Source organism: Gavialis gangeticus, unplaced genomic scaffold (assembly GCF_001723915.1).
Source record: "Gavialis gangeticus isolate Ggan-Ray unplaced genomic scaffold, GavGan_comp1, whole genome shotgun sequence".
NCBI lineage: Eukaryota > Metazoa > Chordata > Crocodylia > Gavialidae > Gavialis > Gavialis gangeticus.
This window is the reverse complement of record NW_017728992.1, coordinates 162,054,003-162,071,532: the sequence shown is the minus strand read 5'-3', so window position 1 is coordinate 162,071,532 and position 17,530 is coordinate 162,054,003.

Here is a 17,530-nt window from a genome sequence, read left to right as displayed (position 1 = left end):
GAGTATTCTGGCAAGCAATGGCAAGGTTACTAGCTACCTCACGTCAGCAGAAGCATACCACTCTTTTGCAAAGACTAAGACAGATAACAGGTTGAAAGATCTATTCTGCAGAAAGGAAAGGAGGGTGGGTTCTTGGTGTGCTGGGAAGACACATGAAGAAAAAGTAACAGGAAGCCTGCCTGGGGCTAGGGACAGAAATTATATATAAACCAGTTTAAGTGATCAGAAACTGGTTTAAACTTGTAACAGAAAAGAAGTTTAGTGCACATAAGCCATTTTCTAAATGACTGAAACTGGTTTACAATAAACCTGGTTGAATGTAGTATCAAACTTAACTGATTTGGGTCAAACTGGTTTATTAAACTTCTGTCCCAGACTCCTTACTGGTTCAATCAGTCCCCCTGCATCCCAACATGCTTTCCAGCCCTGGGCTGGGCTGTCTGCTCTAGGAGAGAAGGGTTGAAGGGGGAGTGTGGGGGGCAAGGCAGAAACTGCCCCCCCCCACCACAAACCCTGGCTGGGGCCAGGGAGGGGGGTTAAACACCCCTTCCCCCACTCAAACTTACTGCTGGCTGTGATTTTGGACTACAAATCCCAGAGACACTTGGAAGCAGGAAGAAATGATGAGCAACCCTGAAGGGGTCTGCAGCTGGACTGCAAATCCCAGAGACCTCAGGGGCAGCAGGAAAAGGAAGCAAGCACACAGCCCATGCTGGGTAGCCATGTTCTGGCGCGCCCTGACTTCTGGCTTGAGTGACTGTAGGCATGTGGCTGCATTTTCTGAATCAAAAGTGAATGTCTATGCAGTTGTTTCTCAGCTTAATCTGCAGTTTAGAGTAATCTGCAGAGACTGAATCAATTCATCCTCAGGCTTTTTGACTGTCTGTACTTAGTGTGGTGGGAGAGAAGGGTGAAACATGCCATGGGGAGAATACAGAAGAGACTAAAACACTTCAGTGTTTTAAGCCCGTGCAATCATGATGGGACTGTACTAGGTAAAATCCAGCACATCAAGAGAACAAATGTTTTCCCATTCACTTGCTTCTTCACTTGCAAATGTGTAATGTTCCACATCATCCTTGAACTATCCTTGCATAGTAATCCCTCTACATGATCAAGCATGTAGTTATGAGAATGGCAAATATACTAAAAGTTAACAAGGACTGGAGGTATGAGGCAAGAAGATCTCACTGGAGAGGTTTGGCAGAAAATGATTTGAATGAAGATGTGGTGTGCAGCAACACTTTTACACAGGCCAGGGGATCAGCCCTGCGGCCAACCCTATCTTCCTTAATTTGAAGATAAATCCAGCCTTGGGGTATCTCTTCTTAACATGACTCCTCTGTCCCTTCTTCCCTAGAAGGAAATATTTAAATCAGTGGTTCTCAACCTTTTTAAACCAGAAGCACCCCTTGGAAGATGCCAGCTCTTTGTTTTTACTTTTTTTTTTTACTACAGAAAAATAGAGCACTTCTTCTGTGGCAAAATAAATCTGCTACAGGAACGATTTCTCCTCTAGGAAGAGTAGGTTGCATTACTGGTAGAGGTTGCTGAGGGCTGAGCAACCATTCTTGCTGGGCTGCCTGCCTCTTGAGCTGTATTGCTTCACAGCTCTCAACCTCTGTGTGCAATTACAGTTTCTTTGCCAAGGTCCACCATTTTGGTGCTAGAGTTCTTGACCAAGGTTTATGTCTGGACAAACATTGGCTGAAGTATCTAGACTGGTTTTTGTTACATCCCACAGTTTAAAAAAAGCCAAGATGGGCACTGATAACTTTGCCCAGGTGCTTTGCCACAAGTCAGTCTGACGTTCTAGTGGAGTTCCAAAGAAATTTAGAAAAAATGCTTTCATAGGCGACATGTAGAAAGCATTCCCCAGCATCTAAAGAGCCCCGGTGCTCCCCCTGAGAGCAAGTGCTCCAGCTAGTAGGAAGTGCTGGCATGCACTTCTGCCGCCATGCCACTGGGGACTTCCCCTCTCCCCTCACCTCCAGGTTGCCAGGTGGCCGCTGGGGAAGACTTGGGAGGCACCAGTTGCCCATGAATGCTTTGTCTCTAGGAGGCAAGGATTTCACAGAGTGTTATCTTTTATTAGACCGGTGGCATGGTTGGAATAGTTAGCCAAGCTTTCAAATGAAAGATGTACTTCATCAGGTCTGATGCGTAATTCTTGGACCATCAAGCCTATAACATGGTCTCCAAGAAGAAGATAATATTTCTAGACATTGGATGTTGTGCTATGGTCAAAACTGGTTATCCAATTGCAATAATACTTTTTATGCATTTAAAAAGGCTTGGGAAGGGCATTCTGTAATTGGTTGACCTAAATGTCTTCTGGAGGCTGTGAAGGAAGGCAAAGTCTATCTAAAGGAACATTGCCCAAAAGTGTTCACCATAGAGCAGGGATTCTCAACCTCTTTAGTCTCTAGTCACTCCTTGATAGATCCAAGGCATCCTTCTGAAAATGCCAGGTTTTTTTACTATAGTTTTTTTGACTATAGGAAAATAATAGAGCAATTCTTCTGTTGCAAAGAACTCAGAACAACTACAACAGATCAGAATGCCTTTAACACTAAGGATTCCTATTTGAAAGATATGGGTTTATCTTATAAATCATGTTTGCACACTGAACAGTGCTACAACTGGATGGCACCCTGTGAAACCCTTGAAAAGATCTCAAGGCACCCCAGGGTCCCATAGCACCCTAATTGCAAATCACTGCTATAGCAACTAATGAGTAAGGACAGCAAGTCTGAAAGTACATATGAGTTGCCTATCAGCAAGCCAGCCAGCACCACTAATAGAAGAAAAGTAGTGGTGATGAGTTGCCTGCATTGTAAAGTGGACAGCATTGCAAGGTAGGGATCTGGTGACCCATTGCTAGAAACATTTGATTCTTGCTCAGTAAAACCAATTGAACAAATAATGAAAAACAACAAATAGAAGAGAGAACCTCAATAAACAACTCTAACAGAGCCAGAAGCTCCTGTTACTTTAAGAGAGAACCTGTAGCAGGTATGCCCACAGGCAAGAGAAGGCAACTGGACCTGGGCTAGCTGCAGGAGAGTAGGCAGCCAGGGATCTATAAGTTGCAAAAGCCTACTGCAGGGCTAGCTGCACAGCAATAAGACAATGGGCAGAGTCCCAGGTAGGAAGCAAGGGAGTAACTGCAGCTTAGCCAGAGAAACAGCTGTAAGCTGCTCTCAAAGCTGAGAGAACACACCCATGGCTGGTCAGAAAAACACACGACTGGAAGAGGAGGAGCTCAGGGGATATAAGCCTGGGTTCCTGAGACAGAGGGCCAGTGCAGCCCTGAGCTCTGTGAGAAGAGCTCCTGCCAGCAGAGGCTGGCAAGGAGTGAAAGCTGCAGGCCAAGTGAGGTGATCCCAGGGGCTGAGAGCCAGGGAGTGGGGAGGTGGCATTAGGGAGGTATGATGACCTAGAGGGGGGCTTTGAGTGTTTTAGTTTGCAGCAGTTTCTTGCATTTCTGCTTTAGGTGTCAACCACATCCCAGTACTTTGTAGTAGTGATGAAGAGGCCACACAGGCTTGCTTGAGGCCACACAAGTGAGCCTGCAATGAAAAAATGGTGGTGATTGTATCCTATGTCTCACTTGTATCTTCTCCACTTCGGGTGGATGAAGTAGTCATACAGGTTATATTAACTTACTTCTTGTACTATAATCCTCAGACCACTGCTGCCCATAGTAAATGGTCTGCAGATGTCACTGCCACTCCCCTTTTTAATTAAAACGTTTAACAAAGCTTCATGATAATCAATAATTGAGACTTGGTCAGTGTTTCGTTCATGAGAAATATAGCATAAATCAAGGGTTTCTAAATATGTAATAATGCATCTATTAGAGCTATTTGAATAGACTGAGAAACAAAAAATTTTCAAGTGGAGGCTGTTCATTGGTTGACAATACCTTAATCTAAGCTATGCCAATTTGTGTTTGTTATCCATAAGTACGGACAAAAGGCTCAAGCTTTTATAGAGACTTCACAGCATGAAAGTTTCGTCTGAACTATTTGATAAATTCTTTACTATTTGGTAGGCACATGGTCACTATTTGATAATCATGTTTTCTGCCCCATGACTGGACAATGAACTTCATTAAGGAGAAGAAGAATAAGGAATGACAAATATAGACCAATGAAGAGCATGCTTCTAGTAAAACTATTTGGAGGCTCCTGGATTCATTAATAACTATGATTATCAGTAATAGGGTATTTGGGTTAAAGAAGATATACTGTACTGATAATGGCTTGCAGTTACTGTGTGAGGAAATTGGTAGGATTCATACAACAGTCTGGTCCCCTCTCTGATTCCTGGCCAACTGCTTTAGACATGAGTGTAGTGCTTTATCTGAATTAATGGATGGGACATTGGGAGGCTTGCTATGTAAATTATATGTCTAGCTACTGGTGAATTCAAGAATGTACCCACTGGATTTCTTTAACAGATGCTTCACTCTCATTTAGACTCAGAAAAAAAGATTATAATGTCTTTTAGAGTTCCAAAAAGCCTTCTCATGGTGTTCTCTGTACCACTCTGTTTCCCATCCAATTAACTTAATACAATATCAAGCTAGAACAATAATAATAACTTAAGGATCAGTTTTTTTTAATGTCTTTTCTAAGGAATTTCCACTTGCCAAGTACCTGCTGCATGCATGTTATTTATATTAATTCTTGTGCCATTCTACAATAATTAACTGTCCCAATTACTGGGTTACAATTCTATGCAAAGCACCTGTCTAATAGACAAGCATATCACCCATCAGTACCACAAATAACTTAAGTGTACAAGATCAAGCAGCTCAAATTTGTTTACTGTTTTGTTTTGTTTTTTAATTAAAAATAAATTCTTAATCTAAGTAGATTAGAATTTCTTCCAATGAGGAAACTGCCATATAGGATACGTGCCTTTAACAGTATTCTTAATCAGCCATAAGAACAAAGAACAGCAGCTGAGATTTTATGGGAAGATAGAGTTTTTATCTGGAACTTCCTCTTTCTTTGTTTCTGGAGTCATGCTTAATGTCGCACTGCAGAGTCTGCATGTTCTGGCCTGGTGGGGATGATGGCAGATTAATGGAACATGGCATAGAAGGAAAAACATGAAGACTGAATCAATTCAGTTGTCCATACAAAGATGTTGAGAAGCCCGTCAGGGGAAAGAACTCATCTAAGGCCCAAATGGAAACTTCACTAAGTTTGTCAAGAAACAGATTGGAGATTATTTGAAGAGTGACGGCCTGATTCACTTCCTCTGGTGCTTTGTGGACCTTGGCAAAGCAAATACAAAGTGGATGAAAGACTCTAGCAAATTATACAGGTATCATTCTATGCTGACACCATAAGGTATAAGGCAGAAGAAAAACACCCTTTTCAGAAGATGGATATGAAAAAAGTCCAGCCCCAGCTGAATGAAAAATATAATGTTATCATGATAAAACCTGGAGGCTTTTGGATTCTACTTTTCCATCACTCATGCAAATAGATACCCACTTGGAAATGTGTTTATGAAAAATAAGGGCAGTGAAGAGTCAGGCAGAAAAACTGGCAAATGACACACAACTATTTAAATTTTCAGACCCAGACAGCAGTGAGAGGAGCCTAAAAAGACCTAAATACACTACATGACAGGGCATGCTAGGGAAATGAAAGTATGCAAAGTTATAAAGGCTGGAGAGGAAAAAATAACTACCGGGATGTGTTGATGTAGAACCTTATAGCAGCTCAAAGGCATTACTGTCTAAAATGAAGACCCCTGCGTATTGCACAGGTGTGGTCAAAACCGCAAACAAGATTCCCAGGAGGCAATAAGGATGAAAGAGGCTGAGAACAATATGTAGAATATTATAGTAATCAGTTGTGAGCCTCATCTGCAGTAATATACAACACATTGCAATGAAATGAGGGAACATTGGGGGGGTGAGGCAGAAAAGGGCAGTAAGAGTCATGAAGGGTAAGGAAAATATCTGAATATCTAAATGGTAAGAGATGGAAAAGACTGAGTTTCTTTTCCTTAGAAAGGAGATAAATAAGCAGAGCCATGATAAAAGTATATAAAATAAATATGTCTTTAGACCAACACAGCGACAATCACCAACCCTATAAAGTAACGAATGATCCAGGGAAGAGTGAACAGATTCTTCTTGTCCTAGTACAAGAACTAAAAGGCATTGAATGGAATTAAAAGGTAGCAAATTCAGAACTAATAAGAGGAAACACTTTCACATGATACCTTGCTAAAGTGTAGCAAGATTCAAAAAAGGATTGGACATCTATGGGGGCACAGAAAAAGAACACAGTAATAAAAATTGGGAGGAACACTAAACTTTACTTGAAATAATAGAGATCTTTATTGGAGATCAGGATGAGGGCAAAGTGTGGGGTGGCTGAGACTTACCAATAAGTGTGAAATAAGGGACAGAGGGCAGAGTATTTTTCCTTTGCCTGGTGCAGTTTCTACACCTTCCTCAAAACCACAGATCACTATCAGAACCAGGGAGTACTGGACTAGATGGACATAAGAGCTGCCACACTGGATCAGACCTAACATTCCAACATCAGAACATCTGTTTTGGAGCTATATGAGGAGCAGATTGTTAAAGAAGAAAATCCTACTTGCAGGTAAACCATGGCTCAATCTTCACATGTAATTATCAGCTGATTACATAAAAATGTACACCAATACAGATAGAATTTCTAGGGACTGGATAGTCACTTAATACTGAATGTGTGTTGGCTGATGCATCTGCCTCATGCCCTCTTGGGTATCAGTCTTAGAACTGTAAAAATATAAATAAAAATAAAGTAACCCTTGATGAATTGAACATTGGCTTGCAGGCAGGCTGTTTAATAGGGAGAGATACTGATGGAAACATCTTTACTATTGTAACCGTGTTTTGATGTTTCCTTTTCTCCTTGGACATGAATAGCTTGGAAAGAAATTGTCTCCAGCAAAGAGAAGGTTTCTATTGTAAATGCCATCAGTTTGACTAATGCTACTATTGCCTGGTCTTGGAGATTACTGGCAGCCAAAAGACCAAAACTCCAGCAAGCTCAAGGAAGTAAGGAGTTTCAGATTTATACATAATTTGTGAATAGAAGTCAATCAGAGCAAAAGCAATTTGGAGAACAATTTCATAGTCAGTAGTATCATTAAAGTTTAAAGCTCATTATTCACTGAGCTAATTACCAGGGTTTAAAGGCAGGCTGTTCCAGTTTTGATGGGAGGGGAAATAGTAATTCAGTAGATGACAAGTGTTGAGACCTCATGGAAAGGGAGCTCATATTTTAACTCTGATCTTCTTACCTTAGTGGGTTGACATTTGAAAGAATTGTATTCAGTGCTTTACCACAATTTGTAGGTGTTTCAAAAGATTATGGAAACTCAAAATGGGAAATAGTGGGGATTTTGTAGTAAAAGATTCCTTCAAAAGCAGACTCCAAAATGATGACTGAGGCATTGGTGGAGAGGACACTGGCTGCTTGGGCCACTAAATAGCTCACTGATATAATGTTTTTTTCAGTCCCTTTAGGCCCCTGTGATAGGACCAACCTTCCTGGGTGGAAGCCCAGAAGCTAGCTAGCCTGCCCCAACTCCAGCTCTTCCCTACCACTGCCTTGTTGGGATAACTACTATGGAAGGCATCCTGAGCCTTGGAGTGGTATATTTCCTTTGAGTCACCTTGCTCTACCTTTCTGAGCTTGTCTAGACCTTGAATCACTTGGACTTGTCCTACTTACTTTGGTTGCTACCTTCATCCCTAGACCCCCTTATTCGGGTCTCAGCTTCTTGGCACCAGTTGCTCAGCTGGGGCTTTACACCCCCACAGACTAGATTCTGGACCCCTGGCCCTCTGGCTTCAAAGAGGCAGGACTACTGGCAATAGCAGGCACTTTGTTTCTTCCCCCTTTTGCTGCTTGCCACCCAGAGATTCACTCTAGTGGTCCTTGCAGCTGTCTTTTCCTCCCTTGAGATTTCATCTCTCTGAGCCACAAAAACTCTCCTCTTAAAGGCTCTTGCTGGTCCCATTTGCCTCTCAGTATTCTCCCAGTAACAGGGCAAGTGTTCTCTGTTAGAGCCCCAAAATTTCAAACTTTTGTTTTTACTGAAAATGTAATGAGACAGTTACTGCCTCGTTCTGTTGGCTTTGTGTTGACTTTGGACACCTATACACGAGCAAAGAGGCTACTCTGATGCACTGTAATTATAGCACATTGAAGCAGGCTCAATTAATCGACTCCAGCATCTCGTGTATCAGCATCCCTGCACTTAAAAATGGCAGCAGGAGTACTTTAACGAGAGGTCTTGGAGCCACTCTAATTAAAGTGCCCCTTCCCCTCCCCCACACCCGGAACATGTGTATAAAACACTCTTTATTTCTTCATAAAAATGAAGAATATGGCAGAATTCGTAGCACTGGAGGCCCTGAAGTTTTCCATCCCTGCACAGATGCCAGATTTACTTTTCCTAAATAATCCCTCTTCCTGAAACCTACCTAGGAAGAAGCTACCACAGCTTCCACGGGTAGCTAGTTCCATTGCCCCGCTGCTATCTTAACAGTCAAGAATATTTTTTTCCTGAGATTTGATCTAAGTCTGATTTGCTGAAGTCCAGACTCATTGGCACATGCCCTGCCCTCTTAGGCAGGGGAAAACAGAAGCACAAAGATAGGTATGGTTATGTGAAATCCAAGGCTTTGTAGACTAGGACAGTTTGGATAAACATCCAAATCTTAAGGTTGCTTCACAATTGCAACATAGTCTGAATGATCCTAGTGATGACATGGTTTTGATTTTATTTTCATAGTACTAGAAAAGGGAAAATACTGTTATGGTAAGTCAGATGCAAGGAATAAAATATTAATTCTTTGAAGACCCGAATGTTTTGGTCACAATCATGCTGTACTTAAGTGCTAAGCACAATCCTGTAAAACATCTGGGGACCAATTCAGTTCTCCTATTAGGCATGTATTGAAAAAACATTAATGTAAAAGCTGGGTAGGTCATTTTCCTCATCACTTATGGCACTTGGCGTTCAGGCCAAGCGAAGGTGCATTACAAAAGTAGACATAATGGCTGCTTGCAGACTTGAAAAGAAAACAACAACTAAAAATGGTGCTTTACCTTAAACTCAGGGCATGCCCACACAGAGCCCAGCGCATGCCCAGAAGAGGCATCACATTCATTGGACCCAGCACACCCAATGTCTGTATAGATCGTGTGTTTTAGTAGAGCTCTTTTGGCACTTTCATCTAATAGCTAATTGACTTGTCTTTAAAGTGCCAAAAAGCCCTGCTGAACTGCCTGATGTATGCAGATGCTGCGGAGTCAGATTGAACTAACATACTGTTTCTTCCAGTAAAGCACTCCTTGATTTTGTTTTTTTTCATGTCTATTAGCAGCCATTAACAGTATTTTAGATGCTTGAGTCAGGTTGAAACACAGTAACACTCAGATGCCTATGAGGTGAACAGGATTTAGTTGTTGGTCTCTACTAATGCAGGTAGTGATAAACCAGGCCTGAGAAACTAAACAAAGGCCAAACTTTCTCTATGACAGTTCAGAGAAGTACCAAAATATCTAGTCTTCTCCTGTTAGATATCATTTACATAAGCAAGATACAGCCCATACTGCTATTTGATCTATACTATTGTATCTAGGGATCAAAAGTATAAAATCCTCCAGAAGTTGGAAAAGTTTGACCTCATCACTTACTGAATAAGGCAGGAAGGACTAGATCCAGAAGCTTTCTTTGCAACCAGATGTACTTATGTTAGTTAGTATCTTCCCTAGGGGGATAAGCATATTCCTGTCTGTCACTGGTTATGTTAAATGCTGTAAAACTATGTCTTGTAACAAACACCACTGAGAGCATCAGATCTGTACAGCAGATGGCCACAGAACACATGTCCTCCAAGAAATACAAGAGCTATTCCTAAGGCATGCTTTCACATTGCCCCTCTTAAATTGACACTTGAAAGCTCCATGTATCATTGTGCTACTAAACCTGTAGCAATTTTACATCCTTGCAATTTATCTGAGTTGTGACTTAAAGTTTGGAGGTTTTGTTTCACTTTCACTTTTGTTTTACACCTGTAAGAATAAATGTACTTCTCAGCAAACCTGTCTTTTGGCAAGATTTGAAATTACACTGTTCTGGGCCTTTTTTAACCTAAAGGACTGAACACAATCTGTCTTTCCATGTAAATGCCAAAAATGAGCATTATTTTCATCTAGAACTGGCTAAACGTTCACTGAAGGCTCCATTATGTCATTACTCGGGTTGGGCTGGGTAGTTTCTCGCTCAACAAGTAATCCTGTTCAGTTCATCTCAATCATTCAAGGGGGGCAGAATTAGACCCCAAATAACTTGCTCAATTTTATGATATGGAAGAAGAAAAAAAATAATTTAGCATTTCTACATGCTGGGCAAATAGAAAAGCTTGCCATATACACTGTGAATATTCATATTTCCCATTTGTGTGACTGTTTTCCCCCAACAAAATATTTCTTGATAACTTGCCATGGATTTACTCTTTTTATTTTATTTAGACAAGCTACATGTACAGTGCAAATGTTAGACCCAGACACAAGTACTGCCTTACTGTGAATATTGTCACTAGGGTCTGTTTGTTTACTGTACTGAACTAGAATTGTAAAATTTACCTAATGAGGACCATAACATTGTATAGTCATTTACCACTACAGGAAAATATTTGTTTTGCAGTTATTCAATGTAGTTGAATACAATGCATCTCTGCAGTTTGCAAAATCAAGATTTTACACTTCTGTCAGTGTGCTGCTCTGGTTCTGTTTCTTGTAGAATAAAGTATCTGCTACTGAAAAGACTGGTATGAGTGAATGTGTTTAGCAGTACCAAAATACGTGCATCTGTGTATACAGCTGTTGCCCATGGGGTGTTTACTTGCACATGAACAGGATCAAGAATAAAATCTTGACAACTCCATTTTGGAGCTGGAAGTATTCTAGCAGCTCAACTTCTGAAAGAGCTGCTAAAGTCCATCCAACAGAGGGCAGTGGTGTGCGCATGCATGCATGCGTGCATGCATTCATGCCAGTACGATAGGGAATATATAGTTCCTACTATGAGAAGAACATGTTTTGTTACTGAGCTTAATCCTGCTCCTCCCATGAGCAAGACCAGGAATGCCAAGAACTTGGCTTCTGTATCTGTGCTAGTCACAACAATGGGTGCAACCAGATGTATGAAATGTAGGGGAAAGTGTTCTGCTCAGTATAAATTGTTCAGAGGAAAATGGAGGCTGCTGGAGTGGTGCCAGCACTGAGATGCAGTTGACTGCCCACAGGTCGCAAGTTCAAGGCCATAACAGAAGCACTCACACTCAGCACAGCCTGTTAGATTCCAACAAAATCTGAATTCAGCTAAATACTTTGTCACAAGGACATGAAGGAGGAAGGAAAAGGAATGTGGAAGGAGCTTCATTCATCACGCAAGATAGAAGGAGGAGACTGGATCACAGATGCTGGGGACATCACATGAACCATATTTTCACAGTTCACCAGCTGTTTAACTGCTCTGCTCTTGGACATCCTGGAGGCAAGATTTCTAACAGAAGGAGCTTCTATAGTTAAGTGCTGAATGGAAGGTGTGAAAGGCCTGGAACACTTCAGCCCTTGTATTGTAGGTGTGCCCGTCTCCTTTTGATGGTATGTTCTCATGTTGCCTTTGCCCAATCCGCCACTCTGGCCCACCAGGAGCCTTCATATAGGCCCCGGAGGGTACCTCTGTTGTCTTTAGGGTGACCCTCAAACTCGCCTGCTATGACTTTGAGTGTTACTTCAGTGGAGGGGGTCACCTCGGAGGATATCTCCAGTGTGGTCCCACATCTCAGCGGGCGTTCACGGGGCTCCAATCTTCCCTACACCCCGGCCATGTGCCAACCTTGGAGATGGGCTTCCTAATCCTTTCTTGCAGCCACCCCCTGCTGATGTCTTCCCTGGGCCTCTGCTGCTTCTCCTGCCAGCGAGGACCCCGGACCCTGGCTGGACCCGAAAGGTCTGGTCACTGTCGGCCCTTGGGCCTGTCTTCCTCGACGCCTTGTGCTGCCCACATTTGAGGCCGTTAGCCTTCGCTAAGTTCCCTCGCCGTTGTGTCCTCGTTATTAGACCAAGTCCCATTTGCCTTGGCCTAGCGCTAAGGGCTATGCTAACCCACTCTCGCTAGGGCAGAAAACGGACCAACCCTAATGGGGAATATGAGTAACACCTTCACCACAAGCCTCTCACGCTAAGGTGACCCGGCCTAAAACCAAAATCAAGATACTGCTACCACGATGGGAACTTGACAACAACAAAAATAAGACTAGGAAGGGAATGCCCATGGGAAGGAGTCCCATGCCCTCCTGACCCCTAACGGCCCTAGTCTCATGCGCCCTGGGCTTAGATCCCGGCTTTTACCCCAACCAGGGTCTCTCTCCCCTTCTCTCCAGCGTCCTCCTCCACTCTGGAACTGCGACACCCATCGCTTCTACTGAGGGCTCCTGCGCTGATTATCAGTGTGGTTACTGCAGCCCTCCTCAGTGGTCCTGTCGGTCCCCCATCGGTTCTCCCCGCCATGGGGACCCCTTGCAGTTCCTACCATGTCAGCCCCTGTTGGTCTTCCAGCTGGCCCCCCTGGTCCCCAGCCCCCGGCGGACCTCTACTCCCAGTGGGGCTTTCTTCGTGGCACTAGTTGCTGCGGCTGCTGCTTCCACTGCTGCTGTTGCCACCGTTGCCTCAGCCACCGCTTCTGCTGCTGCCTCTGCCTACCACAGCCGCATGCTGCAGTCTCCCGTGGCTCCTCTGCTCCTCAGCGCCCCTCCTGCACCTTCGAGTGCACTTATTTCCGCTGGGCGGCGTCTCCCTGTGACATCACCTGGCCTCAGCTGGATATAGGCGTGGGTGACAAATTGCGTGGGCGGTTCCCCACCGCACGTTTTCCCACTCTTCCTGGTCCCTGCAACAAGTAAGTTGTTATTTTTTCTTCTTTGTGCCTGGGGTTTGCCTCGGAGTGAGGCTTCCCCCTTTTCTGGACCTGTGCCCCTGGGACAGTAGGATTATATCTGTACTTACTGGACTTCAGATGGATGCTCATCAGAAGTATCTTTATTAACAAAACAGCTAGGATAAAGGCTGTGAGGGCCTCTGTGAACACTTTAACACTTCTTTAATATTGTACCTAACTTCTACAAGTTTCCCTAAGTATGAGGGACTCCATTTCAATGATTAAAACCTTACTCTACAAGGAGTTCCAGCAATTTCCACAGGACTATCTGCAAATTCATCACTAGGCAAGGATGGCAGATTAAGCCATCCTCAAGAACCTACTGGGGGAAATCATCATGACTGCAAAGGTGAGTTTGTTTTAGAATAATAAAATCATAGAAAATTAGGGTTGGAAGGGACCTCAGGAGGTCATCTAGTCCAACCTCCTGCTCAAAGCAAGACCATCCCCAGATAGATCATTCCAGCCAAAGCTTTGTCAGGCCAGACCTTAAAAACCTCCAAGGATGGAGATTCCACCACCTCTGTAGGTAACCTGTTCCAGTCCTTCACCACCCTCCTACTGAGAGAGTTTTTCCTAATATCCAACCTAAACTTCCCTTGCTGTTACTTGAGGCCATTGCTCCTTGTTCTGTCATCTGCCACCACTGAAAACAGTAACTTCATCCTCTTTGGAACCACCCTTCATGTAGTTAAAGGTTGATATCAAATCCCCTCAGTCTTCTCTTCTACAGACTAAATAAGGTCATTTCCCTCAGCCTTTCCTCAGCAGTTGTGTGTCCTAGCACCCTAACCATTTTTATTGCCCTCTTCTGGACTCTCTCCAATTTGCCCATATCCTTTCTGTAGTGGGGAGGCTCAAAACTGGACACAGTGCTCCAGATGTGACCTCACCAGTGCCAAATACAGGGGCATAATTACTTCCCTAGATCTGCTGTCAATGATCCTACTAATGCAGCCCAGTTTTCTGTCAGCCTTCTTGGCAACATATCCAACTTATTGTCCACTGTAACCCTCCAGGTCCTCTTCTGCAGAGCTGCTACTTAGCCAGTTGGTCCCAAGTATGTACTGGTGCATGCAATTCTTCTGTTCTAAGTGCAGGACTTAGCACTTGTCCTTGTTGAATCTCATGACTAGGGACAGACATTCAAAAACCCTGAGCCTGAATTGATTCAATCTGTGCAAGTTAGTCTAACCTAGCTAGGCTAAACCAGTTTGTAATTGTTCAGACATCCCCTCTGGACTGAAGAAGTGCAGGTACATGCCTGCAGTGGCTCAGGCTAGAAGCCAAAGGAGGGGGTGCTAGAGCAGCCCTCCCTTCTCTCCCACAGTGCTGAGCTGAGCGGGGGCAAGGCCAGGCCCTGGCAGGATGATCTGATCAGGGAAGGGTTCCCCTCCACACACACACACACACACACACTGTTGATAATAGAGCACTGAGTTACACAACAGGGAGTTACACAGGGAGTTGTTTAGCATTTATCAAACAAAACCATCTCCCATTAGTTCAAGCTCTTCTTAAACATTTTTTTCTGAGGAAGGAATGGAGGGGCACTACCAACTACCTGCAGATTAGCTCCAAAAAGCCCTAAGCCGATACTGTCCTGTGTGTCTTTGTCCTATCTCCCACAGCTTGGACCATAGCCAGTATGTGGTATGCTAGCTAATGCTGAGAGGTATCTACATAAGAGAGAGGGGAGGGGGGAATCCCTGCTTGAGCAAGGAGTGGGGGTAGCAAGGAAGCCAGGCATACTCCACTGTACCTGCAGACTCTGCTGAGCTGCAGCCAGGGAGCAGAGGGGAGAGGCCAACCCTGCTGGGTTGGAGCAGAGAGCAGAGCCCCGCCCAGAGCTGCAAAGCATTTGGGGTATGGGAGAACTCTGATTTAACTTAAACCAGGAAGGGATCTAGGACAAACATTGCATAAACCAGTTTGACCCCAGTCAGTTAAGTCTGATACTATATTCAACCAGCTTTATCTCAAACTGGTTTAATCCATTTTCAAGCTGGTTTATATGCACTGAACATCTGTTCTGTTACAGGTTTAAATCAGTTTCTGATCACTTAAACCAGTTTATGTGTAATGTCTGTCCCTAGCCCATGAGATTCCTTTTGGCCCAATCCTCCTATTTGTCTAGGTCACTCTGAATCCTAGCCCTACTTTCCAGAGTATCTACTGCTCCCCCCAGCTCTCATCCACGAACATGTGTCCTGCCTTTGCTTTTTTAAAAGATGGTCACCCTACTCCTGAGGGAGTCAAAGTCTGCTTTTCTGAAGTCCAGGGTCCTTACTCTGCTGCTCTCCTTTCTTCCTTTTGTCAGGACCCTGAACTTGAGCATCTTGTGATCACTGCTGCCCAAAATGCCATCCACTACTACATCCCCCACCAATTCATCCCTGCTTGTGAGCATCAGGTCAAGAAGAGTATGGCCCCTAATTGGTCTCTCCAACACTTGCATTAGAAAGTTGTCTCCAACGCTGTCCAGAAACTTCCTAGATTGCCTGTGCACTGCTGGGTTTCCCTCCCAGCAGATGTCAGGGTAATTGAAATCCCCCATGATAACCAGGGGTTATGATCTGGAAACTTCTGCCAGTTGTCTAAAAAAAAGCCTCATCTACCTCATTCTCCTGCTCTGGTGAGCTGTAGCAGACACCCACCAAACCATCACCCTTTTTGCTCTCCCCTCTAACTTTAACCCAGAGACTTTCAAGAGGCCTATCTCCAGTTTCAAGCTGCTGTATCAAAAGATCAACATTAGTCTGTTGAATCCAGTGGTCAGCTATAGTTTTGGGGAAGCCTAATAAATCCACCATTAAAATAAAAGATCAGAGCTGCAAATCTTAATTTGCCAATAAATCCCATAATATCATCCTTAATAGAAATTCTCTTGAATTGCAAGCTGTAGTATTAGTCAAAGCTGGGATTTATGAGGATAAATGCTTCTTGTAAAATGCATATAGTGCTTTGCATTTACCTCCCCCTTCTTTCTGAGGAACTCAAAACACTTTACATATATGAATGAGCCTGCACTTAATGCCCAGTACACTAGCTGCATCTCCCAAAAGTTTGAAAGAGTAGCCACTGTTATTCCTGCATGTAGACAGTGGATTGGAGAATGGAACCCCAGGGAATAAAAGCAAAGATGAGCCCTCCCCATCCTCAACTGCTTTGCTGCATAGTCAGTCCTGAAAACATCCTAAAAATTACTGTAAACTGTGCACAGAGGCCATCAATTTTTGCTTAAGAAAAAACCTCTGCATAGGACCAAAAAGCAGCAGTAGGATAACAGCAACACTGGCTTCTATAGCTGCACAAACACTTAGTTTTCTCATTGCTGATAATGAGGCAGCTGGTCTGACTATGTTGCACATATAACAAAGACAGTATAAATTAAGTTGCCATGTGAGTCAAGAATGAATCCCACACAGAGAGAGATATGTAATACCTTTATTTAACATTGTGCATTGGATGTATTCATAATACTGAAATTTACTATCCTGCAGTGAAAGAAAGATACATATTGTGCCACTTCTTTGAACGCTAAAGATGTTCTTTTGGGCCCTGCTTTCTGGAGCACATATAGATAAAATTAGCTCTAAGGAAATGTGCTACACCATTGCTGACCTTTTTCATCGATATTTTACTTTTAATGTATTTGATCTCTGTATGAGTACAAGTACCTGAGGGCTGTCGGGGAACAGCAGCCCCAAGGTCACGGTGGGCCGAGGGCAGGATCAAAACAAACAGGCGGGATTGCTTGCGAGGAGTCTGAGCAGTCCGGGAGACACATGTGCAGTTTTAAAACAAATAGATTTTATTCACTTACACTTTTGGGGCGTAGGCAGAGAAGTTTGCTTCGGTTACAGTTGGAACGAATTTAACGAACAGCAAAGGAAACTGTTGGTCCACGGGGTTCCCGAGCAAGCCCTTGCTTTCTACCCCGAAGGATAGGTGCGGCTGCCCACTCGATAGTCCCAGGGCTGGTCAACAGCTTATTGATCAGGTGACAAACAACGAAAACTGTGACACGGTGTGACGCCAGTCCAAGGTGGACAAACGGATGATCGGTGCCGAGGTCGATGAAGAGTGATGCTGAAGTTACTGCCGGGTATGGTGAAATGAAGCCATAGTCGAAGTGAGTCGGGTTGATCAGAATTGTGGTCAGGATCGGTGCCAAAATCAGTCCGGTAGCCAGGAGATCAATACGAGAACGAAGGGGAATCAAATAGCCAATTCGCAATGAGGAGGAGACCAGTAGGCCTGAAGCCCTCCAGAAGAGCAGTCCCTCCCAAAGCAGCCTCTGCTTACAGGTCGAGCACAGTCTCCCCTCACACACCCACCACCACACTGACAGAGAAAATAACAACAACAACCCCAAAGGTGGGGGCTCACAAGCCCTTTATGGCAACCAAGTGGCCAATCAGGTTGCTTGCTTTGAAGAATTTTCTAGTTCTATGAAGTCATGCTCTTAGCCAAACTGAGCATG